The sequence below is a fragment of the Dendrobates tinctorius genome, unplaced genomic scaffold (genome assembly GCF_039654945.1).
Source record: "Dendrobates tinctorius isolate UK_male_01 unplaced genomic scaffold, ASM3965494v1 ptg000003l, whole genome shotgun sequence".
In the NCBI taxonomy this organism is placed as follows: Eukaryota; Metazoa; Chordata; class Amphibia; order Anura; family Dendrobatidae; genus Dendrobates; species Dendrobates tinctorius.
Window position 1 is genome coordinate 16,961,049 of NW_027361671.1, and position 26,916 is coordinate 16,987,964.

Consider the following 26,916-nt stretch of genomic DNA (forward strand, 5'->3'; position numbering starts at 1 on the left):
TGATTTATTTTCCAGGGTCAAAAGTGCTTGTTGGTTTACCAAACTTGACCTTAGGGGGCGTATAATCTTATTCGCATCAAGCACAGGGATGAATGGAAGATGGCGTTTAATGCTATGGAGGGACATTTTGAGTACTTGGTGATGCCTTTTGGGCTCACTAATGCCCCTTCTGTCTTCCAGTCTTTTATGAACGATATTTTCCAGAACTTTGTGGATAAGTTTTTGATAATTTATCTGGATGATATTTTGTTCTTTTCCAGTGTTTCGGATTCTCATGTAGAACATATCCGGACTGTGTTTCGGATTTTGAGGGAAAATTCTCTGTATGTTAAGGGATTAAAGTGCCTCTTTGGTGTACAGAGGATTTCATTTTTGGGATTCATTTTGTCCCCATTTGCTATTGAAATGGACCCGACCAAGATACAGGCCATTTATGATTGGGTTCAGCCCACTTCTTTGAAGGCTCCTCAGAAGTTTTTGGGTTTTGCTAATTTCTACCATAAATTTATAAGTAATTTTTCTGGTATTGTTAAACCACTGACTGATTTGACCAAAAAGGGCGCTGATGTGGTGAATTGGTCTCCAGAGGCAGTTTCGGCATTTCAAGAGCTTAAGCAGAGATTCACTTCTGCTCTGGTTTTATGGCAATCTGATGCCTCATTCCCATTTCAGGTGGAGGTAGATGCTTCTGAGATTGGTGCAGGAGCCGTTTTGTCCCAAAGAGATCCGGTGACTTCTAAGATGAATCCCTGTGCCTTCTTTTCTCGAAAATTCTCCCCATCTGAACATAACTATGACATGGGGAGTCGGGAATTGTTGGCCATGAAATGGGCATTTGAAGAGTAGAGTGGGGGCAAAGTCGTGCAACTTCAGTGTTTTTTGTGCATCAGACGTGTTGGACTTTTTGCAGGGTTTTTTGCGTGATTGCAGACAGTGTCTTTCCATTCCTGTCCTGTCTAGTCTGTGTGGGCCTCATCATTTTCTCAGTCTATTTTTCTGCCTGTGTTTGTGTTTTCATCTTGTCTCACCAATAGTGTTGAGCATTCCGATACCGCAAGTATCGGGTATCGGCCGATACTTGCTGTATCGGAATTCCGATACCGACTTCCGATATTTTTTCAATATCGGAAGTCGGCATCGGAATCGGAAGTTCAAAGTTGATTGACAGCCGAAATGACGTCATCATGATGCGCGGTGTGTGCGCATCATGATGTGCCGTCATTTCGGGCCTTCCGGGGGTCTCTGCCGGCCTGCCGGGGGGCTGTGTGGACTGCCCGGGGTCTGTACCGGCCTGCCGGGGGGCTGTGCCGGCCTGCCGGTGGTCTGTGCACCCTGTGGGGGTCTGTACCGGCCTGCCGGGGGGCTGTGCCGGCCTGTCGGTGGTCTGTGCACCCTGTGGGGGTCTGTACCGGCCTGCCGGGGGGCTGTGCCGGCCTGCCGGGGGGCTGTGCTGATGTCCGGGGGTCTGTGCAAGCATCGTCCGATGGGACTATAAGTCCCATCGGGCGATGCCTGCTACCATGACAGTGATTGACACATTAGCCAATGATGGGACAGTAGTAGTCCCATCATCCGGCTAATGTGTTAAATGTTAAAAAAAAAAAAAAAAAATACTACATACATACTACATACATACTACATGCATGCTACATACATACTACATGCTACATACATACTACATATATACTACATGCATGCTACTTACATACTACATGCTACATACATACTACATATATACTACATGCATGCTACATACATACTGCATGCTACATACATACTACATACATACTACATACATACCACATATATACTACATACATACTACATGCATGCTACATACATACTACATACATACTACATACATACTACATACATACCACATATATACTACATACATACTACATGCATGCTACATACATACTACATACATACTACATACATACTACATGCATGCTACATACATAACACATATATACTACATGCATGCTGCATACATACTACATGCTACATACATACTACATATATACTACATACATACTACATACATACTACATGCATGCTACATACATACTACATGCTACATACATACTACATATATACTACATGCATGCTACATACATACTACATGCTACATACATACTACATATATACTACATACATACTACATACATACTACTTGCATGCTACATACTACATGCTACATACATACTACATATATACTACATGCATGCTACATACATACTACATGCTACATACATACTACATATATACTACATACTACATACATACTACATGCATGCTACATACATACTACATGCTACATACATACCACATACATACTACATACATACTACATGCTACATGCTACATACATACTACATATATACTACATGCATGCTACATACATACTGCATGCTACATGCATGCTACATACATACTACATACATACTACATGCTACATACATACCACATATATACTACATACATACTACATACAATACATTCATACAATACATACATAGACATACAGTACATATAACATAGAGTAACATACTTACCAATACTTGTCACATTGTTCCCCGAAGCCATTGTCTTTTACGGAATAAATATTAACATAACAAACCACAAAAATACTCACCCACGATCCGAAGCAGTCCACGAGTGTGTCCCACGACGATCTTGGGTAGAGAACGGCAGCATCAGCTGATGCTGCCGTTCTCTACGGGCTGCAGGAATCCAATGACGGAAGGTAGGTATCCTGTATGTAGTATGTAGTATGAATGTAGCATGTATGTAGTATGCATGTTGTATGTATGTAGCATGTATGTAGCATGTAATTTTTTTTTTTTTTTTTTACATTCAACACATTAGCCGGATGATGGGACTACTACTGTCCCATCATTGGCTAATGTGTCAATCACTGTCATGGTAGCAGGCATCGCCCGATGGGACTTGTAGTCCCATCGGACGATGCCTGCACAGACCCCCGAAGCCTGCACAGACCACCGGCAGGCCGGCACAGCCCCCCGGCAGGCCGGCACAGCCCACTGGAGCCTGCACAGACCACCGGCAGGCCGGCACAGCCCCCCGGCAGGCCGGCACAGCCCACCGGAGCCTGCACAGACCACCGGCAGGCCGGCACAGCCCACCGGAGCCTGCACAGACCACCGGCAGGCCGGCACAGCCCCCCGGCAGGCCGGCACAGACCACCGGAGCCTGCACAGACCCCCTGGCAGGCTGGCACAGCCCCCCGAAAGGCCCGTACAGACCCCAGAGAGGCTGTACAAGGCAAAAACAGGGTTTTTCTTATTCCGATACCGGAAGTCCCATAGACTTGAATGGGACTTCCGGTATCGGAATCGGCGATACCGATACTTTTTTTTAAGATCGGCCGATCCATTCCGATCCGATACTTTGAAGTATCGGACGGTATCGCTCAACTCTACTCACCAACAATATATCTTTGGGGGCTATCTATTCCTTTGGGGTCTGCTCTGGGGCAGTTTAGATTTCCCCTTTCTTGCTTTAGGCTTAGTTAGCTCTCTGGCTGTGCTGAAGCATCTAGGATCATCGTAGGTGCACTCCATGGCTACTGCTAGTTGTGTGGACAGGATCAGGGGTCTGCAATTCGCTTAGTTACCAACCTCTCTGGTTTTCTGTGGCTTAGCCTCAGCCTGCTATCCTTCTCGGTGACCCATTCATAACAGAGGGGTCTGGATGCAGCAGTTTCCCAGGCTATAATGAGGGCTGTCCTGTGTGAAGGTGACTTATACCCCTGGGCTTGTGACATCACTAAAAGGCCTGCCTTGTGACAGTCCCCCCCTGCTTTCAGAGTTACAATCTGGCTAGGAAAACTATAATAATCATATCTTGCAGAGGGTACCTCGTATAGAAACACACACAGTATCATTTTATTCAGCTTGTCGCTGGCGTTCATTCAAAACCAAACACGAAGCATCAGGCTGCCCCGGCTGTGCAAGAATCTACTTCTCGGATACCTCTGAAGCTTGAACTGGGAAAAACACAGGCTAAATAGTTCTGTTGAAGAACTTCTCGGATATGTAGTTTTCATTTTTCTGTCACTGATTGAGTCCGAGTTATGGCCTCTTTAATATTTTCCACACATATATCCAAGCACATGGGCTTAGACAAAGAATATTCCTTGCTAATTAGCATTCTTTTGGGAGGGGAGGGGGGAAGAGCAGGAAGGAGTGAGAGAGAGAGAGCTGAACGGTCGTGTTACAGAGCTAAGGAGAAACAGGTCCATAGTTGTGACAGGCAAAGGGCAAAGAACAGGTTGTCAAACCCTCACCACTGGCATAGCAGAGTTCAGTATGTGAATAGAAGATTCTGGAAATAGGGAAATACATGATACTTCATATTATCTTTACAGGATACAACTTTATGTTCTTATACACAATGTAGCAAAAATTGTTTTTGTTCCTCTTCTGCAATAAGGCCATGGACATCTTGCATCAACCTTACCTAGGGACAATACACTATTTTTGGCTTTTCAAAAATGAGGAATTAGTCTCTCTTGAAGAAGGATCCTCTTGGAGAAAACTATCATCAATCTTGAGATGAGAGAACAAATCCTTGCTCTTGATTGATTTTAAATCATTTATTTATTATTTATTTATTTTAGTACCAACCACTAAGCCATCATTAATTTTTTTCCCTGAGATAAGAATTGATTAGGATGAAAACCCACCATACAATGAACCTCAAAGTTCTTCCTTTATGGCATACATCATTTCCCAGGGGCCGATATATATTTTCATTGTCTAACTTTTTCATCATTCCTGTTTTTATTATCTGGTCAACTTCATCGTCAAACAGTGACAAGACAGCTACTTTGTCACTTAAATACCATAAATGCTAGCAAAACTTCTGTGTAACTGCATTTGAGATGTTTTTGTCCACTTTTTCATAAACCTTCACCAACTTCAGCATAGGAAGCCTAAATCTTGGTAAGGTGCTTTTATTGCAAAAACACATTGAAGCCATGGCTTAATATCTGACCTGTATTTGAGGCTGTGGTATCACAACAAAGGATCTGCACTTTATCTTTGAGGTTACAATTGGTGATCGCATTCCAAACCACTTGTTCCTGGTCTTGCTGCTAGAATCATCCAATTTTGGTATACATATAAGTTGCTCTTTATTTCCAAATGATATTACTATAGGAAGATGTTTTTCTTTGAAATTTCAGACCATATACAGTTGGTAACAATTTGCCTTCCAAGGGAGAACAGTAACAACTTCTAGTACCTCATTTTGAAAATCAATTTTTATTGCTTCTGTGTGTTCCTTTCATTTTTCTGTCTGGATTCTTTGGATGGATTACTTTTTCCCTAGAAAATCTTCAACATTAGGTCCACGTGCCTTTATTGTAGTTTGAAGAATGAAAACAGAGTATATATAGTATAAGATAACTGACAACTTCCTAACCCTGCTGCTAATTTCAGAAATTCAAAATCTTTTGTACTTGTTTCACAAGAGTCTTAGCTTGTGAGCCCTCGGTGAAAGTTGACAACTGCTCTTGTGAACTTTCAATATTATCAGCTGAACTGTGAGATGAATCGTCAGGTAAGTTTGTAATAACATATGCTGCCGAAGATGTTAAAGCCATAGAGGTATATTTTATTGGCTGATTTTCCTCTTCTCTAGCCCTTTGTCTCATGCAAATTGCTCGAAAACTCTTCGCTATGACGCTCGAAATCGTCTTATGTTTTCTTTGCAGGTCCCTCCAAATGTGAAAATGTTGCTATATTTTTTACACAATTAGATAAAGATATTATGGGTATTCTCACCTTTTCCCAAAATAAAATACACTCACGAATAGCGAGATTTGCACTTTAACTGACCTGCTATTTCATGACTTGCATCCCCCACTAAAAAATAGTTTTCCGTCCTATATCAAAAGCAACCGATAACTACAAAGTATAGGCGAGGATACGTAAGAGCACTCAGCATGGGTTAACGTACACCATTCATCATGAATATTTGATTTCCCAGTGTGTCCACATTAGGCCGGGGTCACACTTGCGAGTTCAATGCGAGAAACTCGCACGAGTCTCTCACCTCAATACCCGGCACTGCTGCCGGCATTCGGGACCAGAGTGTGCGTCTGCATGTCTTTCTATGCAGCTGAACGCTCCGGTCCGAGCCGCCAGTGGCAGAGACACGCGCGAGTTTCTCGCATTGCACTCACAAATGTGACTCCAGCCTTAGACGAAAAAACGAGAGAGCATGCATCAAAAAAAAGAACACTCTAATTTAAACATATACGGTATATATATATATATATATATATATATATATATATATTCTGGGTTGAATTTTGAGTTTTCAGTTTTTTAGAGGAAATGTATTTTTTTTTGTTTTTTTAATTTACAGAACATAGGTATGCTTATAAAGGAAAGAAACAAGTCATACCCCTCTGGGAAGGTAAGGCGGCCCATTTCCATCTCTAAAACAGGTGGAAATGTGCATTATGATGAACTATTGGAGTGCAAAGGTTTCATATATTGATCTTACAGAGGATCTTCTGTCTGTGTCTACTATTTGAAATCATTCCAGCTTCTAACCTGATGTTACGGCTGATCAGGAGCCTCACTGATCATGGTAGGTCCTCATTTCTGCTTTTGCGTTAGAGACCTTCTAAGTGGCTGGAGCTGGAATGGGGTGCAGATTCCAGTTGGTAAGTTTGACTTGTTTCTTACTTCAAAAGCATCTCTGCACTTTGTAAACTTTTTAAAAAAAGCGCAAAAAACCCTCTTTAATTTCCAACCAGGTGTAAGGAGATGGACCTATTGCCCTGACATCAGAGCTGTGTTTAATGTGATGTGTAATCTGAATAATGTCTTGCTTCTTCTGTACATATTGTGACATGTAAAGTGTAAGATGTTTGCCTATGTATTGTTTGTAGTAATGTAAGCAATGTACAGTACAGGATGTGTTGGTATAAGGTAAGCAATATAAATGTAATAGGTTTAGTGTACATAGATGTTTTGCATTGTTAGTTTGAAGCTGTAGTCTGTCCAGCCACAGGTAGGAATAATGGTGATCTAAGAAAAAAGTCAGATTTCACATTTAATTTCTCTCTCCTCTGATGGAGGAGAGAGAAGTGGGGTTGTCCGATCTCCCCCCGATACCTCAAGTGTCCCTGGACCCTCCTGCTTTCTCCCATGATGTCCTCCGGCCGGCGGCATCTTCTTCCGGGAAAAAAATTGCAGTCGCATGCACAGTGCGCCTGCCGAGATCTGCCAGCCGGCACCAATAGGAAATATTTCCTGTTAGTTCATTTTGATCACTGTGATAGACTCTATCACAGTGATCAAAATAAAAAAAAAAATAGTAAATCAAACCCCCCTTTATCACCACCTTAGTCTACTTTCACACTTGCGTTTTTTTGCTACGTGTTTTTTGCGCACACAAACGCATGAAAAAAACGCATCATGCGTTTGTGTGCATTTTTTGTGGGTTTTGGTGCGTTTTTTTAAAAAAATGCATGCGTTCTTTTGCGCATACATGCACATTACAATGCGCACGTATGCGCACCCATAGACTTTAATGGGTGTTTTACTGTAAAAAAATGCATTGCGTGCGCATGCGTTTTTTTGGGGCAAGTCGGACGCACAAAAAATGCAACAGGATGCATTTTGTGCGCCCGAGCGCACACTACAAAAAAACGCATGCGCATACAAACGCGTACAAACGCATTTGTATGCATACATATGCGCAGCCATGTTAAGGCTGGTTTCACATTTGCGTTTTTTTGCGCTTGAAAAAAACGCATACGTGCGCATGCGTTTTTTCCCCTATATTTAACATGGGTGCGCATACCTGCGCGCTGGCATGCGCACGTATGCGATTTTCATGCGCTGCGTTTTTTTGGAGTGTGCGTTTTTATTTTACAGACGCTACATGTTGCATTTTTTGGTCCTGCAAAAAAGCGCATGCGCACGTATGCGCACGTTTTGCTCTAAAAATGGCCATTATAGCCTATGGATGCGCATACGTGCGCACTGGCATGCGCATGTATGCGTTTTTTTAGCGCTGCGTTTTTTTGGTGGTGTCCACTTGTTGTACTAGTTATAAACTTCTAAAGTAAAAAAAAAAAGTCTATATAAAGGAGGTGCCTGCCAAAACTCTGCCACTACTACACTGACAGATTGGAGAGCAGACAGTCACCAAGGAACCCATCTTCTATCAGCGTCAAGAATGTGAGTATATTACATTATATGCCTGTCCTTTTAAATTATGTATGTACTAATGATTTTTATTATTTTTACATGCAGTATGTCTTCAGAATCCGAATATTCCCCATCGCGGCAGGAATTGGTGCAAGCATACCGTGAGGTGATTATTTTCGTGCATCTGGTAAGTATATCTGCTGCCACTCCAAATCTCTTACGTTTTTTTCAACTTTTTTAAGACATCATCATCATCATCTTCTGCGGACGGGACTACTGAGGGCGAAGAGCAGGAGCAGCGAAGCCAAGTCCCGGTGGTGATACGGAATGTATGTATCAAATGATTTGTAATGTTCTTTATTTTTTATCTTCTATTTTTACTCTTTTTTATGTTTCTTTTTTTTGTAACTTTTTATTCAATTTAAATTTGATTATTCTAATGAATGTGTTTTGTCTAGGTTCCACAACGGGATGAAGACATCTACCTGGATAATGAGCAGCTCATCAGCCTGGTCCAGGAGCGTGCGCCGTTGTGGAACAGCCGTGACCGGCTGTACAAGGACAATGTGGTGACCCAGCGACTATGGAATGAGGTGGCCGCAGCGTTGATGGATGGCTGGGACAGCGCCACAGCATCCTCCAAAAAGGCGTTTAGTGAGTATTTCCCTGCTCTGTATTGTGCCGCAGTGACTGTTGTCCTTGACGGCACTGTTGGGTTTCGTGCTAGGTATATTCTAGCAGGAAACCCAACAGTGTCATCGGGCTCTACAGTGACTGCTTTGAGTATTGTATTGCTATATTGTGCCGCAGTGACTGTTGTCCTTGACGGCACTGTTGGGTTTCGTGCTAGGTATATTCTAGCAGGAAACCCAACAGTGTCATCGGGCTCTACAGTGACTGCTTTGAGTATTGTATTGCTATATTGTGCCGCAGTGACTGTTGTCCTTGACGGCACTGTTGGGTTTCGTGCTAGGTATATTCTAGCAGGAAACCCAACAGTGTCATCGGGCTCTACAGTGACTGCTTTGAGTATTGTATTGCTATATTGTGCCGCAGTGACTGTTGTCCTTGACGGCACTGTTGGGTTTCGTGCTAGGTATATTCTAGCAGGAAACCCAACAGTGTCATCGGGCTCTACAGTGACTGCTTTGAGTATTGTATTGCTATATTGTGCCGCAGTGACTGTTGTCCTTGACGGCACTGTTGGGTTTCGTGCTAGGTATATTCTAGCAGGAAACCCAACAGTGTCATCGGGCTCTACAGTGACTGCTTTGAGTATTGTATTGCTATATTGTGCCGCAGTGACTGTTGTCCTTGACGGCACTGTTTTTTTTTCCCAACAGTGGACAAAGTCCGAACACGTTGGCGTTCGATCAAGGACCGCTTCAACAGTGATGTTCGTGCTGAGGGCCAGGTTCGCAGTGGATCTGCGTCAAGGACCAGAACTAGATACCGTCACTATCACGCGTTGCAGTTCCTAAGACCGGTCCTTGCCACGAGATCGTAAGTATTATAAATTTTGGGTTTTTATTTTTAATCTGTGTTTTTCTAATCCACAGCTGATGCTTCTTGTAAAGGCATGGTAGTAATGATTTTCCTTTCTTCCACAGCACCTGGAGCAGCACCCTGCAACCTGGCCCTGGAGCGGTCCTTCCTCGGACGTCCTCTGACCCGTCCCAGCCATCCGACAGCCATGAAGCACCTTGCAGGTCAGCCACACACACAGCTGGTGACCAGGAAGCTGGGCCATCAGGTGTTCCCCTGTCCCAGGTCTCTGCCACTGGTTATGCGGGCACTACCCGCCAGCGGCAGAGGGCCTTGGACAGGAATGTCTTGCCCGAGTTTATGCATTTGAGCGAGGCCTTTAATTCCAGCCTCAAGTCACTGTCCGACAGAGTTGAAAGCGGTTTTGCACTCATGGAACATGGTTTTAACCACTTTGAACACTGCTTCAATTCTGTAGAACAGCGCCTTGACCGTCTGGAGGCCGACCTCAACAGACCAGCACACCATTTTTTTAGTAAGATTGAAAAGGGCATGGCAGAACACCTTAGTCCTGAGCAACAGCTGAATGTGCTGCAGGCCTGCAACAATGCTTTCTTGCAGGCTATGCAGCATAATCGGTACGGTCAGCAGTCAGTGGTGTCATTTCCACCTGTGCCACCATTGACTCGCTTCACCTCACTACCGACTTGTGCTGCATACCACTGCACGGACACCTCTATTCAAAGCCAGGACACCCACCGTTACACCACCACAAGTCTGAGTGCAGCTGGTCACTTCGCCGACACCACCATGGCAAGCGCTGCTCCTGCCTGGAGCACCACCGCCACTCCCATGCATGCGTGGAGCTCAGCCACCACTAGGCAAACATGGAACAGCCCTGCCGCTACAACAACATGTAGTAGCCCTGCCACCACCACTCCGCAAACCTGGACCATCACTGCCGCCACCAGTCCTCCTGCCAACCAAGAGCAGCAGCAGCAGCCACCTCAGCAGCAGCAGCAGCCACCTCAGCAGCAGCCACCTCAGCAGCAGCCACCTCAGCAGCAGCCACCTCAGCAGCAGCAGCAGCCACCTCAGCAGCAGCAGCCACCTCAGCAGCAGCAGCAGCCACCTCAGCAGCAGCAGCCACCTCAGCAGCAGCAGCAGCAGCCACCCCAGCAGACGGGGGACCTACACTCAATATTTGCCCCAAGTTCAAGGCGAAATCATTCAAGGCGGGCATTGGGCCAAAGTCGGTCCAGGCACACAAGCCTATGGCGACATGCCATTACAACAAATGTACCTGAACAGATTTCCTCTCCTCCAAGTGTTCCTAGTTTAATTCCCTTAACTGGACTACCTTCCCCCACAAGTTTTGTTGCCCCTTCCCCTCAAACACCGTCTTCAACTGCAAGTGTTGCATATTCCCTGCACACCCCCAAATTGAAACCATCTGCCCCCAAACGCCGGAAAAAATAATTTTTTGGTTTATTTTTGTGATTAAAAATAAATTTACATTTGTGGTTCACCATTACAAAGTTTCATTAATGTTGTTTGCGCCTCTCACACACACGAATGGGTAAATACATGTTAAAAACCAACCCAAGGCCTAGTATAGTCATATGTGAAATAACACGGACTAGTATAGTCATACCAAGGCCTAGTGTAATAACTCGAGTTTTACCAACTTGGATCTGGTTTCATGAAAAACAAACTGTTGAAACTTGTCTAAAAAATAAGTTTCTTTCTTAAAAAGTTTCGCCAGTTTGTTTTTTGTGAAACAAGATGCTAGTTGGTAAAAATCGAGTTATTACAGTAGGCCTTGGTATGACTATACTAGGCCGTGGTATTTCACATATGACTATACTAGTAGGCCCAAGGCCTACTATACTCATATTTGAAATACCACGGCCTAGTATAGTCATTCCAAGGCCTAGTGTAATAACTCTAGTTTTACCAACTAGAATCTGGTTTCATGAAAAACAAACTGTTGAAACTTGTCAAGTTTCACCAGTTTGTTTTTCGTGAAACAAGATCCTAGTTGGTAAAAATCGAGTTATTACAGTAGGCCTTGGTATGACTATACTAGGCCGTGGTATTTCACATATGACTATACTAGTAGGCCCAAGGCCTACTATAATCATATTTGAAATACCACGGCCTAGTATAGTCATTCCAAGGCCTAGTGTAATAACTCTAGAAACTTGTCTATTTCTACACTACCACAATTTTAAATAAAAGTTGGAATTGAGCTGATTACATTCATCCACTCAATGCTGACTTGTATTCCCCATTGACTTTCATTGGGGTTGGGTTTTGAGGGTTGGGTTTTGAAAAAATCACATACTTTTTTTTCAACTAGTTGGACAATTTTCTCTTGAAAAAAATTGGTTTCCTGATTCATGGCCTGCAGCTTTGCTTGTTCCAATATATTTCACGCAGAATAGCAATGCTGCATTTTAACTCATATGTGTATTTACCTGCCCAGGTGTGTGAACATCAAAAAATTCAGTTATACATGGGAAGTTTTTTATTTAATTGGAGTTTAAAAAATATAGTGCACTCAGTAATGGTATCAAATAAGGTTTTTTATTACCATAAACAAACAAAAACATTACACCATTTCATCTTGCCAGTGCACCCGTCCTACATCAGAAATAAAGTAGGCCGCAAATTGGTCCCTCATTTGGCCAACTTCAACGGATGACCTGAGAGTGTGCTGAGTGAATTCAGGCAATGGGTTAGGAGCATCATCGTCCAGTTCAAAGGTCGGGTGCTCTTTAGCCATCACAAAGTTATGTAGAACCACACAGGCCTTCACCACCTCATCGACTGTTTCAAGTTTAAGATTAATGGCCGTGCCCAGAATTCGCCATCTGGAGACAAGAATCCCAAAAGCACACTCGACAGTTCTTCTGGCCCTGGTCAGCCTGTAATTAAATATTTTTTTGGTGTGGTCCAAGTCCCGGCTGGAGTAGGGTTTCAGTAAGTTTCCGAACATTTGAAAAGCCTCATCGCCAACCATTACAAAGGGCAGTGGCGGAGCTTCGGTGTGAGGAAGAGGCCGTGGCATAGGGAAATTAAATTGGTTGCCATACAACCTCCGGCCCATGTCTGAGTTTTTAAAAGCCTGTGAGTCATTACCACGGCCAAATGCTCCAATGTCCACTGCTACAAACATACATCCGGCATCCGCAATGGCCATGAGTACTATTGAAAAGTACTTTTTGTAATTATAGTACTCAGATCCCGTTCTTTTGGGTTTGATGATCCGTATGTGTTTACCATCAACAGCTCCCAAACAGTTGGGAAAATTGCATACTGTCCAGAATTTGTCAGCAATTTCCATCCACTTTTCAGCGGTGGGCAGGGGCATAAATTCTGGACAAAGAACATTCCAGAGAGCCCGGCAGGTGTCAGCAACAATTCCAGACAAGGTAGAGATTCCAATACGGTACTGGAAGTGTAGTGAAGATAGGGTTTCTCCAGTCGCCAGGAATCTGTGAACAGACAAAGAAGTAAAATTAATATTTATGTATATTATTTTAAAAAACTATAAAATAAAATATTAGTACATTCACGAAAACTAATTACCCAAGGTTTTGAATACTAAATTTAAAAAAAAAACATCAGACCGCACCCCTTGGTTTTTAAATATTACATACCGTAATGTCACCAGTAGCCGTTCCTCAGGAGGAATCGCACGACGGAGCTGTGTGTCCTGTCTCCGGATGGATTGTTGGACACGAGCAAGCAAATCCCTGAAACTTTCTTGGGACATCTGGATATAATCTGTAAATTTCTCCGGGTTTGCCTGGAGCTCGCTGTAGAGGGTGTGGTATGCCCCACGGCTCTCCCGGAGTTCAACAATCGGATGTATCCACATACGCCGCCGCTGCCGTCTTCGCTGCCTCTCTCTCTTCCTTTGTTCATGGCAAGCAACTGCATACGTCTGAGCCATCGCGATGTCCAAATCCAAGTTGAAGTGAAAACTCTTCCAGCGCAGATCCATGGTCACGAGAAGAATCAAGCAAATGTGAAGAATACTGTAGACAGGGTCTATATATTAACATACCACACCCACAATGAAGTCCCATTGGTCTTGTGTGTTGTTGAATGTTTTTTTTTTCTTTTTTGGGGGGTTTTTCCAAAATCTGTAAAAAAACGCAAACGCACAAAAAACGCATACAAACGCACAAAAACGCTGCGTTTTTTCCTGCATGCGCATAAAAATGCTTGAAAACAACGCAGCGTTTGTATGCATTTGTATGCGTTTTTTCTATGCGTTTTTTTGCGCTAAAAACGTGCTGGAAAAAAAAGCAAGTGTGAAATTAGCCTTAAAGTATAGGAAAAAACGCATGCTTTTTTTGCGCTAAAAAACAGCGTAAAAAAACGCAAGTGTGAAACCAGCCTAAGTTAAGTAAAAATAATAAAATTAAAAAATTGTATTTATTTCCATTTTTCCTTTAGGGTTAGGTTTGGGCTAAGGTTAGGGAAGGGCTATGGTTAGGGTTGGGCTATGATTAGGGTTGGGTTAGGGTTAGGGTTGTGGTTATGGTTGGGATTATGGTTAGGGTTGGGATTAGGGTTAGGAGTGTTTTGGGGTTAGGGTTGGAGTTAGAATTGGGGGGGTTCCACTGTTTAGGTATATCAGGGGGTCTCCAAACACAACATGGTGCCACCATTGATTCCAGCCAATTTTGCGTTCAAAAAATCAAACAGTGCTCCCTCCCTTCTGATCCCTGCCATGTGCCCAAACAGTGGCTTTCCCTCACATACAGGGTACTGACATACTCAGGAGAAAGTGCAAAACAAATTGTGTGGTCCATTTTCTCCTGATACCGTTGTGAAAATAAATAATATTTGTTCCAAAGTAAACTTTTTGTGAAAAAAGTGAAACGTTCATTTTTTCCTTTCACATTGCTTTAGTTCTCGTGAAGCACCCGAAGGGTTAATAAACTTCTTGAATGTGGTTTTACGCACCTTGAGGGGTGCAGTTTTTAAAATGGTGTCCCTTTTGTGTATTTTCTGTTATATTGACCCCCCAAGCTCACTTCAAATGTGAGGTGATCCCTAAAAAAATGATTTTGCAAATTTTGTCGCAAGAGGAAAAATGAGAAATCACTGTTCTACTTTTAACCCTTATAACTTCCTAACTAAAAAAAGATTTTTCCAAAATTGTGCTGATGTAAAGTAGACATGTGGGAAATGTTATTTATTAACTATTTTGTGTGATATAACTCTCTGATTTAAGGGTACAAAAATAAAACAAAATTTTTTGCCAAATATCTGTTTTTTTCATAAACAAGCGCAGGTCATGGCGAAGAAATTTTACCACTAACATGAAGTACAATATATCATAAAAAAAACAGTGAAAAAAATCAATGGGATATCTTGAAGAGTTTCAGAGCTAAAACCTCACAAAGTGACAATAGTCAGAATTGTAAAAATTGGCTTGGTCATTAAGTACCAAATTGGATCTGTCACTAAGGGGTTAATTCAGTGTATATAGAGTCTGGACATGGCTTCTGAAGCCAGGAGAAATAGTTGTCACCTGAAAAAATACATTTAGCCAACAATTATGTCATGTAAATGGTCCACTATAGTTAGAAAATATTGTAACTTGCGGAACCATTTGATTTAGGCCAGTTCCTCTAAACATGATGCACTCATTGTACCTGTGTTAACTATTAGGCTGGAGTCACACACAACCAATAAAAAATCGGTCAGATTTTAACGGTACGAAATCACACAAAGATTTCTTGGCCAGATATCCGTCTGTCATCCCATTTTCCGGCGACGAACCGATTTTATTCGCATCTAGGCATCAAATTGACATCCAGTGCCAATGCCTGATGCTCTATCCTGTAGACCTGGAAAAGTCTTGCGATTTTAATCGCAAGTCACACGTGTGGTGCGTTTTCCATGCGATTTTTTATCGCATCCATAGACTTGCATTGTCGAATCCGATTCGAAAATCGGTGACAATCGCAGCATGCTGCGATTGTCTCGGTCCGACGATTGGATGCGATAAAAAATCGCATGATGTGAGCAGCACCATAGAATAAAATGGGTTCGAATGCAATGCGATTTTGTATTGCATTGCATTCGACCGTTTTTATCGCTAGTGTGACTCCGGCCTTATGGCTTTCTTCTGAGTAAAATATGGCCTCTATACACAAAAAAGTTGAACTTTCTGAAATAGTGATTGAACAACAAGAGAGAAATGTAGTCATCTACAAATGCCCCCTACATAGCAAAGAGAATGCAGGGCCATGTACATCTGACAATTAACTGTACCTGAGCTAGCTTACTGAAAATACGTTTCTCTAATGGCATTGAATCCTTTTTCTAGCCGGCTGAGCTGATATTGGGCTACATTATGTTTTCTATTGCATTTTCTGAAAGTTTGGAATCTACTTTGGTTACTACCCAGTAGTTGCCAGATATATGTGATACAACTATAATGGTCTATTATGGTCAACGATTCAATATATATATATATATATATATATATATATATATATTAGCTGAAGAGCCCGGCGTTGCCTGGGCATAGTAACCAACTGTGGTTATTTTTAACAAATTATAATGATTATATTGCACATAAAAAACGTGCATCTAATCCTATCCTGTGTGATACTGACTGATGAGCCGTGTATCTAATCCTATTCTGTGTGATACTGTCTGCTGAGCCGTGTATCTAATGCTATTCTGTGTGATACTGTTTGCTGAGCTGCATATCTAATCCTATCCTGTGTGATACTGTCTGCTGAGCAGTGTATCTATTCCTATCCTGTGTCATACTGACTGCTGAGCTGTGTATCTAATCCTATCATGTGTGATACTGACTGTTGAGCTGTGTATCTAATCCTATTCTGTGTGATACTGACTGCTGAGCTATGTATCTATTCCTATCTTGTGTCATACTGACTGCTGAGCTGTGTATCTAATCCTATCATGTGTGATACTGACTGCTGAGCTGTGTATCTAATCCTATTCTGTGTGATACTGTCTGCTGAGCTATGTATCTATTCCTATCCTGTGTGATACTGACTGCTGAGCTGTGTACCTAATCCTATCCTGTGTGATACAGTCTGCCCAGCTGTGTATCTAACCCTATCCTATTCCTATTCTGTGTGATACTGACTGCTGAGCTGTGTATCTAATCCTATCCTGTGTGATACTGACTGCTGAGCTATGTACCTAATCCTATCCTGTGTGATACAGTCTGCTCAGCTGTGTATCTAATCCTATCCTGTGTGATACTGTCTGCTGAGCCATGTGTCTAATCCTCTCCTGTGTGATACTGACTGCTGAGCTGTGTATCTAATCCTATCCTGTGTGATACTGACTGCTGAGCCATGTATCTAATCCTATCCTGTGTGATACTGGGCTCCCCCTCCAGTCTGTGTCAGAGGGTGGTCTGTGTTGGCACGGTAATAAATTGTGTTATTTCCAGCTTTACAGAAGCACGATAACACCATAGAAATGATAAGAATAATAGGCCTCAGTTACCACAACTGTCTACAAAGAAAACTGTTGCTGATAGCAACCAATCACAGCTCATTTTTCATCATTTAAACAGCTCTGGGACAGTGCGGTGAGTTTTGAGTGGCGACTTTTGTGTTTCGACTTTTATGTGGCGAGGTTGGTGTATGTGTGGTAAAATGTGTGCTGAGGGTGGTATATGTGTTGAAGCACGTGGTAGTGTGTGGCGCATTTTGTGTGTGTGTTCATATCCCCATGTGTGGTGAGTATCCCATGTCAGGGCCCCACCTTAGCAACTGTACAGTATATACTCTTTGGCGCCATCGCTCTCATTCTTTAAGTCCCCCTTGCTCACATCTGGCAGCTGTCAATTTGCCTCCAACACTTTTCCTTTCAATTTTTCCCCATTATGTAGATAGGGGCAAAATTGTTTGGTGAATTGAAACGCGCGGGGTTAAAATTTCGCCTCACAGCATAGCCTATGATGCTCTCGGGGTCCAGACATGTAACTGTGCAAAATTTTGTGGCTGTAGCTACAACGGTGCAGATGCCAATACATACATATTCTTTTTCCCCATTATGTAGACAGGGGCAAAATTGTTTGGTGAATTGGAACATGCGGGGTTAAAATTTCACCTCACAACATAGCCTATGATGCTCTCGGGGTCCAGACGTGTGACTGTGCCAAATTTTGTGGCTGTAGCTGCGACGGTGCGGATGCCAATCCCGGACATACATACATTCACACACACATTGAGCTTTAAATATTATATATATATAAATATATTATACATATATAGTGGCGTAGTGACTACTGTGTCCGCTAGGGGGCGCTGTGTGGGTGTCCCAGGAGAGAGGATGAGTGGCAGGGTGCTGAATGATCATTATGTATCCCAAGGTAGGTGGCCTTGAGATGGAAGCTTGAATATGTGTGTTGATCAGCAGAGGTGCTGCTGAGTTTTCGTTACACTGTCAGGGAGAGCTTTCCAGGTAGCTGGTGATACGGGCAGGACCAGTTACCTACAAATCCACCCAGGGATGTGTATCTAGAATGCCATAGTAACGTATGTTAGGGACGGCGGAACGCACTAAATATAAAATAATAGAAAGTGCGTTCGCCACCCGGGGTCCACCGTGCAGAGGTGTTAAACTGCTGCTATATAATGGCAGACACACAATATGGCGGTATATTGCACACGGGTTGAACATCACCCGGTGTGCACTGAGCGTACTCTGTTATATTCACAGAGTCGCCTAAAGGTGTAAACATAAATGCCGAGCCTGTTGACCTCACAGGTCTCAGTGGTGTGCACGCACGGTATATGGTCACAGGACTCAGGCCCAAGACACAGGGTCGGTGTCCATCTAGACCTACCACGCATGCGGCGTCGCTACCGCGGACGCCCACAAGTGCTGCTGACCGCAGCGCAGCAACTGACTCAGCCACTATACAACAATGCCCAGGAGGGGCGCAATGTCGGATGCTAACTCTGTGGAGATGAGCACTGTGGCTTGTAGCATGCCACTGACTGGCGCTGACTCTAAAGCTAAGTCCCTATCCACACACGTATTATCAGAGGGAGGGGAGGCTGGTTTCACACTTGCGTTTTTTTGCGCTGTTTTTTAGCGCAAAAAAATGCATGCGTTTTTTCCCCATATCTTTTACATGGGTGCGCATAGGTGCGCATACACATGTGTTTGTACGCATTTGTATGCGCATGCGCTTTTTTGTAGTGTGCGCTCAGGCACACAAAATGCATCCTGTTGCATTTTTTGTGCGTCTGACTTGCCCCCAAAAAACGCATGCGCACGCAAAGCCTTTTTTTAACAGCAAAACACCCATCAAAGTCAATGGGTGCGCATACGTGCGCATTGTATTGCGCACGTATACGCAAAAAAATGCATGCGTTTTTAAAAAAAAACGCACCAAAACCCGCAAAAAAACGCACACAAGCGCATGATGCATTTGTGTGTGCAAAAAACACACAGCAAAAAAACGCAAGTGTGAAAGTAGCCAATGAGTCATTCGGAGGTTTATGCATCCATCATCATTCACACAGTAGCAATTAGAGACTACACTAGCGCATGGCTGAGTGGCCATGCGGACCTATAGCCGTGCGGGACCTTCCAGATCTCTGGGATGAACCAATCAGATCAGGAGAAGGACCTGAGCACGTGACTCCTGATCTCCAATGGGAGATCGTATTGTGAGCATGCCCAGTAGCGTGAGGAGAGGACTTAGCCACTGGAGTGAATTGCTGCAGGGCAGCCTGCGCTGCTATTGCTGACCCAGAGGTAGCCGCAACAACCAGTCCTACAGAGCTGGGCTGAGCAGAGTGCCTGCAATGCTGAGATTGCTGTGCAGGCTCCTGAGTGGTCGGAGAAGAATGGGAGATTGCAGGATGCAAGGCTCTGGATTCCTGCTGTGCAGCTGCAGGAACCTGACGCCTAACAATGTATATGTGTGTGAATGATTGAAGGACCTGTGATGAGGTCATAGCCATGTGATCCAGTGGGCGTGGCTACAGAACATATGAGGTGGCCAAGGGAGGTCACATGAGTGAATACTTGGACCTGGTTGGTCCATAAGGATGGTCTCGTCTGGGCTGACGTGGCTGCCTTCCTAACAGCACGTGTGGAAGCTGTGTTTAATGGCTGCAAGTGCCTGAGAGTTCCCAGCGGAGGGAATGGACGTCTGCAGTGTGGTGAAGTAACCCAGCCACGGGGTGAGATAACTGTGAGGCTAGAGAGCCTGCATATTGGACATTGCATAACCTGTGTGACTACAGGGTTAAACGAGTGGAGCTCTGTCATGGATGCTAAGCTGATATCTGTCTATATACAGTATATCCAATGTTCCGGTAACATGATGTTTTATCCACTCAAATAATTTGAGCTAGTGTAATAAGCAGTCATGAGAGAAGGCAGTTCTGCAACTTATGTGGTGGTGGGCCCCAAATAAAAAAAAATAGTGTCATAATACAGACCATTCACCAAAAAGGGCATAAAATAAAAAAAACACAACAAAGGCAGCCATATTTACCAAAACAAGGTCCCAATGCTAATGCACTGCAGGATGCAGCAGGCCCATGATAAAAGCGGAGGCAACACAGATGCAAAATACTGAGGTGCACGTATATAGTGCTGGGTAGCCCACTTCATCTAATATGGGTCAGACCAATATACTGTAAGCCAGGCATTGTGCATTACACTTATCTGTGTGACTGGTGCTCTATACAGGCCTTATCCATGTGCATTTACATTACTAAGCACCCATCCCCTCCATGAATGGTAGGTATTTGAGTGGTAGTTGGTAAATACATAAGGGTGCCCAGGAGCAGACATACCATTGGTGCATCCAGTGAAGTCACACAGGGTCCCAAGGTTTAAGGGGCCCCCCTCATATCTCGAAGGCATGTGGAATTTGTGCATTATGATAGAGATGGGATATTAAACTGAAAAGTACCACTAACATTTTTCATGCACAGGGGCCCTCTTATGCCTGTGTCTGCCCCAACGACACAGACTGAGAACGACATATAAAGAGATCTCTTCTCTACAGACCTTGATGGCCTTTTTATGTTTCTCATTTGCAAAGAAAAAATATTTTCGGCAACCATTTCTCAAAAAGAGAATGCCATACTTCATTATAATAGGAGGGGCCATAAGGACCTTTTATAAATAATCTCCAATAAGTCCACTGGAGCTTTCTAATTGGCCATTGCCTGGCTCAGACATACGTAAGCATTGCTCCATTTCTGCATACAAGTTTTTTTGAAATGAGAGGACGTGTCTATGCAGATTATGCACATTGGTCCTGTGTTATGTTTCATAGTCCATAAATATGGCTTTATAAATTGGGGTTTATGGAATTAATATTAGAATGTATAAATCTAGCGGATCACTCAAAACTGGTGTTTCGTATACCAGTCTTAAAGGGAGTCTGTCCCCCAAGTTTTTGCTATCATATCTGAGAGCAGTGAGATTGAAAGATACCCTGATTCCAGCAATGTGTTACTTACTGGACTCCCTGCTGCATTTTTAATAAAATCACTGCTTATATGCTGTAGATCTATCATTTCTGTGAACGCTGAGCCTTGTATCACCCCTCCCACCTCACTGATTGGCAGCTTTCTATGTGCACATTATATAGGCAGAAAACTGCCAATCAGTGGTGGGGGGCGGGGTTATACCAAGCTCATGAATATGAAGGACTACAGGTTTACTAGTCATCTAGTGATAATCTCCTGCTGATAAAATATTGATTTTATCAAAACAACAGCAAGCAGCTCAGTAAGTGATCATTTCAATCAGGGTCATTGCCCTTGCATTATGCTATTCCCAAATTTGGTGGGAAAAACCTGGTGATAAATTCCCCATAAAAAAATCCTTCTGGTGTAAGATGTGCCATATGTATTAAGAAAAGGATACCACCTAATAAATTAGCCGTATCTTGACGTAGATTATAGTGGTAATCAATGCCAGCTTTGAGTTGATGTTAATTTCCATGATAATTATCATCAGTTTCTTTCGTAAATTCTATTGTAGCCCACCGCAGCCTTCAAACTGGCGGCTGCAGCATTTGTAAATCTGTAAGGCCTCTTTAGAAAACTGTCAGGAATAGCGTAAAAATGGAATAGTAACTATTTTATGATTTTTCCTCACACAATTCCGTAACACAATTCACCCGCCTTCGACCATCCCCTATAAAACTTCAGTAAAAGTAAACTGTAAGCGTTATAGCGGAGTATGTTTTTTTTTTTTTATTTTGCATTAAATAATTTCATAATTTCATAGGTTTGCAAACATTCTGCCATCAATAATCTAAAAACAGAGATCAAAATTAGGAATAAAATTACGGACCAATTGTATTTTTGTGTAACTTTAGGGGTCATCACATGCAGTGTGTTAGTTAATTATGTTCCCAGAAAGCACATTTTGAATTCACTCTTTTAAGCCACACATTTGCCTTTTTTTTTTTTATAGTTCTTTATACACATTTGCAAGATTGACGTTTCCTTGTAGCATTACAGCCCCCAGTCATTTAATGCAACTTCTTGTGAGGCCACGATTCCACACCCAAGTACATTTAGCAGGTCATAGTCAGTACAGTAATTTTAAATGTCTTTCATTCAGCCCTTTGCCATCTTCAATTATACCTTTCCACCCTACTATTTGTGTAATTTTCTTCCGTCTGAAGTCTCTCCACCGTTGTTCTCTATTGCACAGCATGACAAATTACCCATCAAGCCATATCTTTTCAGCCCAGAACTGTGTAATAACACAAAGTCATGGCATTATCACACATTGTGCACTTTATTTCCTTACAGTTCATTCAACTGTGTCATTTTATTTTCCTGCCTTCGTTCATCACTATGAAGATGAAACCTTTGCACCCAAAAAGCAATTGATTAACCCTTTGTATTAAAAGAATTAAGAAAATCTCATATTAAAAGAATTAAGAAAATCTCTAAGCATAAAAAGTCATGCAAATTCTTTGTAGCATTTTTTTAAAATGAATTCCTTTGTTGCATTGGTTTTCAATGGTCAAGGGTGGTAAAATATCAACAAATTGATTCCGAAAAAGGCAGCTGTAAAGCAAAAATTTTGATTGAAGGAACCTGTGTACAGTATATGGCAACTGGTAGAGGGCTGACCTATATCTTACGGGCTCTTATGCAAGATCCATACCAAAGAGCCTAAGTATCATGTGTCATATATAAATACCCCAAAGGCTCCAGAGACCAGGGAGACCTCCTAAAGTTATACCCCTGTCAGTTGTGTATTAGGAAATGTAATAATATCATATGGTCTTTTTCATTATTATACCTATATACAGTATTTCTCGGCACAAAAAATGTGTGTTACATAGTAACATAGACATTTTTTGGCTGACTTCACAGATTTGACATGCATGGTCCAAGTGTGGACCAGCTTCTGGCATCCTGACCTGAACCCTACACTCCCATATACTGTGTGTCTCATATATGGATATGAGGCTGTTGAGTTCAAGACAAGAGATTAAAGGCTGGACCAGTCATCATGGTCCGTACTCAGACGATAAATTTCAGATATGCAACATCTGGCAGCCCCTATCCAATTACAGTGCTCTGTGATCCTCGGTATTGCTGTTGTACTCATATAAGGGGGATTGGACTGAACCATAGAATCATAGAATCATTGAATCATAGAATCGTAGAGTTGGAAGGGACCTCCTGGGCCATCTGGTCCAACCCCCTGCTCAAAGCAGGATTCGCTAAATCATCCCAGTTAGATGTCTGTCCAGCCTCTGTTTGAAGACTTCCATTGAAGGAGAACTCACCACTTCTCGTGGCAGCCTGTTCCACTCATTGATCACTCTAACTGTCAAAAAGTTTTTTCTAATATCTAATCTATGTCTCCTCCCATTCAGCTTCATCCCATTACTTCTAGTCTTTCCTTGTGGAAATGAGAATAAAGTTGATCCTTCTACAATGTGACAGCCCTTTAGATATTTGTAGACAGCTATTAAGTCTCCTCTCAGTCTTCTCTTTTGCAAACTAAACATTCCCAAATCCTGCCACCTTTCCTCATAAGACAGGGTTTGCAGACCGGTCACCATTCTGGTCGCTCTTTTCTGAACTTGCTCCAGTTTGTTGATGTCTTTTTTAAAATGTGGTGCCCAAAATTGGACACAATATTCCAGATCAGGTCTGACCAAAGAGGAGTAGAGGGAAATAATTACTTCACGTGATCTAGACTGTATGCTTCTGTTAATACATCCTAGAATTGCATTTGCCTTTTTTGCTGCTGCATCACACTGTTGACTCATATTCAGTCTGTGATCTATTAGTATACCCAAGTCTTTTTCACATGTGCTGTCACTTAGCCCTATTCCTCCCATTCTATATATGCTTTTATATATGCTTTTAACCATCACGTTCCCCCCTCTGAAGATACCAATTGTAATGTAATGTGAATACTGTTATTCGTCTTTAATACATATGATGTAGTTATGTGATATAATGCGAATTGCAGTGTATTGTCATATAGAGTGTGATATAGTAATGCACAGTGTATAAGTAATACAGAAATAATGAATAATGTTTGTAATGTCAAGTATAGGATATCACAGTTTGAGTCATTGATTAGAACTTAAATAGGTAGGATAAGTTAGTGACTGTAGTTAGATGGTAACAATAGCGCAAGAAAGTGTTAAGATTCAGGATTAACCCATAGTGGGAGGGGAAAGTGTCAGAAAAATGAGACTTTTTACTGTTTGAAGATAGCTTATCAGCTGGTGACATAATGTCAAGTTCAAGGTGCAGTGGGGCTGATAACAAGGGCATGTACATATTGTTCTGGGCAGTACTAGGCCTTATGAAAATTCCCTGCGTACATTCCTGGAACTTCCAGGGCTCAAGGCTTATTTCGGGTGCTTTGGCAAGCACTCTAACCCCTTCCGTACAGTGGAAGATGGACATGGAACCATACATGGGAGAAGTAACGGGTCTTGGACGTACTGCGTAACTGGACTGGGAATACCTACCTGTGGCTGACAGGATCAGTGAGCATAGGGATAATCCAGTTAATATGGAAAGAAATGCTGGAAATGTTCTCTACTATGAAAACAATAAAAAGAGTGTTGTGTTTGATGCTGCATGTTACAATCTGAAGCACTTGGACTTTTCAGTAAAATTTTGTGTGTTGAATTGAACTGAGTGTCTCTTGGTTCATGTTAGGCAGGTCCTGAAATTCAAGACTTGGAGATAGCTGAGGTTTGCGGCTTACAAGTGAGCGTAACATGTTAGGAGTCAGATTTCTGACTATGCAGGAATCCAGACCCTCACATTCTGCAGTCTCCTGCTCATTATCTACTGCAGAGGAGATTGCAGAAGAGATTGCCTTGCAGCAAATCTCTCCTGAGGCTGTCCTTCATTCCATCCTCTGAGCATGCTCATGGGACGATCTCCCATTGGAGTTCGGGAGTCATGTGCTCAGGTCCTGCTCCAGATCTCACTGGTCCATCTCGGAGATCTGTAGGCTTCCGGAAGGTCCCGTCTGCTATGAAAAGGGCGTATTGCTGTTCCGCCATGCGCTAGTAGAGTCATACTTGCTGTTGTGTGAATGTTGATGGATGCATGATCTGGTGAATGACTCATTTGAAACAACTACCCTTGGATATTACGCGTTTGTGAGGGATTGAGTTATTACCAGTACCAGCGCTCGCGCGCTATTGCTCCATAGGCACAGCTGCTAGCGTCTGACATTGCGCTTGCGCCATAGCGGTGTCGTTGAGCGGCAGTATCCACGCCGCGCTGCAGTAGCAGCCCACTTGAGCGTTCGCGGCTGCGATGCTATACTCTCAGTCACTAATGGTAGGTCTAGAAGGACTTAGTACCGCCATCTTGGGCTACTACTGTGACCATTTACCGTTTTTGTGTATTCTACCTGAAGCCTGTGACACAAACAGGTTCAGTGTTTTGTATCTTTTGTTGCGGCTCCTCTGTGTGTGAACAGAGCCCGTCCTGCACACTCCGGGTGAAGTTTACCCCGCGTGCATAATCGCCATATTGTCTCTCCCACCATCTAGCAGCGGTTATATCAGCTACTGCACGGTGGACCCGAGCGGCGAACGCACTTTATTATTATTTTTATTTAATGCGTTCCGCCGTTCCTAACATAATGTGCACTACATGCAACAGCACATTTGGACTGTTACCTTGTAAAGTGTCAGGCCTGCATGGAGCAGCAACTCGCCCATGACTACTGCTCTCTAGCTCTTCACAAGTGGTGTAGTGGGCAGGATGCGAGTTCCTCACATAGAGAAAGTGGGGTGAAGTGGACCTGTGACAAAGAAGAGAGAGCCCTGGATTATATGAGTCCTAAGATGACGGACAAAACCATGGACTTCAAGATGGCAGACAATGACGCACGAGGAAAAAGAAGCTCCGCCCATTGTGGGTGTTAGAAAATCAAAAGGGAGAGTAGATCCGTCTGGTTTGGGAAGGACACTGACTGGAGAGGTCGGCCTATACTGAGTGGTGCCGCCTAAGTTGGGCACGTCGGAAGAAAAAGAAACCTTGCCTGTTACAGTCAACTAAAAGACACCACACAGAGACTTTCAGAAAACAGGCAAGTGAGCCACAAAAGCTCCACGTTGGAATATGTGGGATAGGGAAGAAGAACGCTTAGTACAAAGTGGGTTGGTGCCAGTGTTGGTGAGACGAATGCAGAGGAAGCAGGAAGCAATAGAACAGTGCGGATTACTCTTGGAAAGAGATGGCTAGTGGTATGGTGTAGCAGAACATGTAGAACCAGGAAGGTCTGGATGGAAGAGGCAGCAAGTTTGGCAGTTGGAAGATGAGTGACCAAGTGGACTGGAGAAACCAGAAGTGCAGAGTCCAGAACCAGATCGCGAGGCAGAATCAACCGCTTTGGTGTGGCAGAGATTCTGCAGCAGATTGGAATGGTTGAAGGCTCTGATGGTGCAGTGGACAGTGAGTACCTCAGAGCCCTGTAAAAAGGTACCCGTCCAGGAGGTGGTCACAATACCGCAGTCACAGGTGTATGCGGAGGAGGAACCCACGGTCCTTGACCACGCCAAGGCCAAGTCGGTGGCGGGACTCATCCAGGAGAAGAAGATTATAGGAAAAGTGGGTGTAAGACCAGCTAGATCTCCCTGGAGGTGGAGCGGCTGGGCATAGTAAGGCACTTTGACCCCAAAAGAGTTATCACTTCAGCCAGAAAGCAATGATTGGTG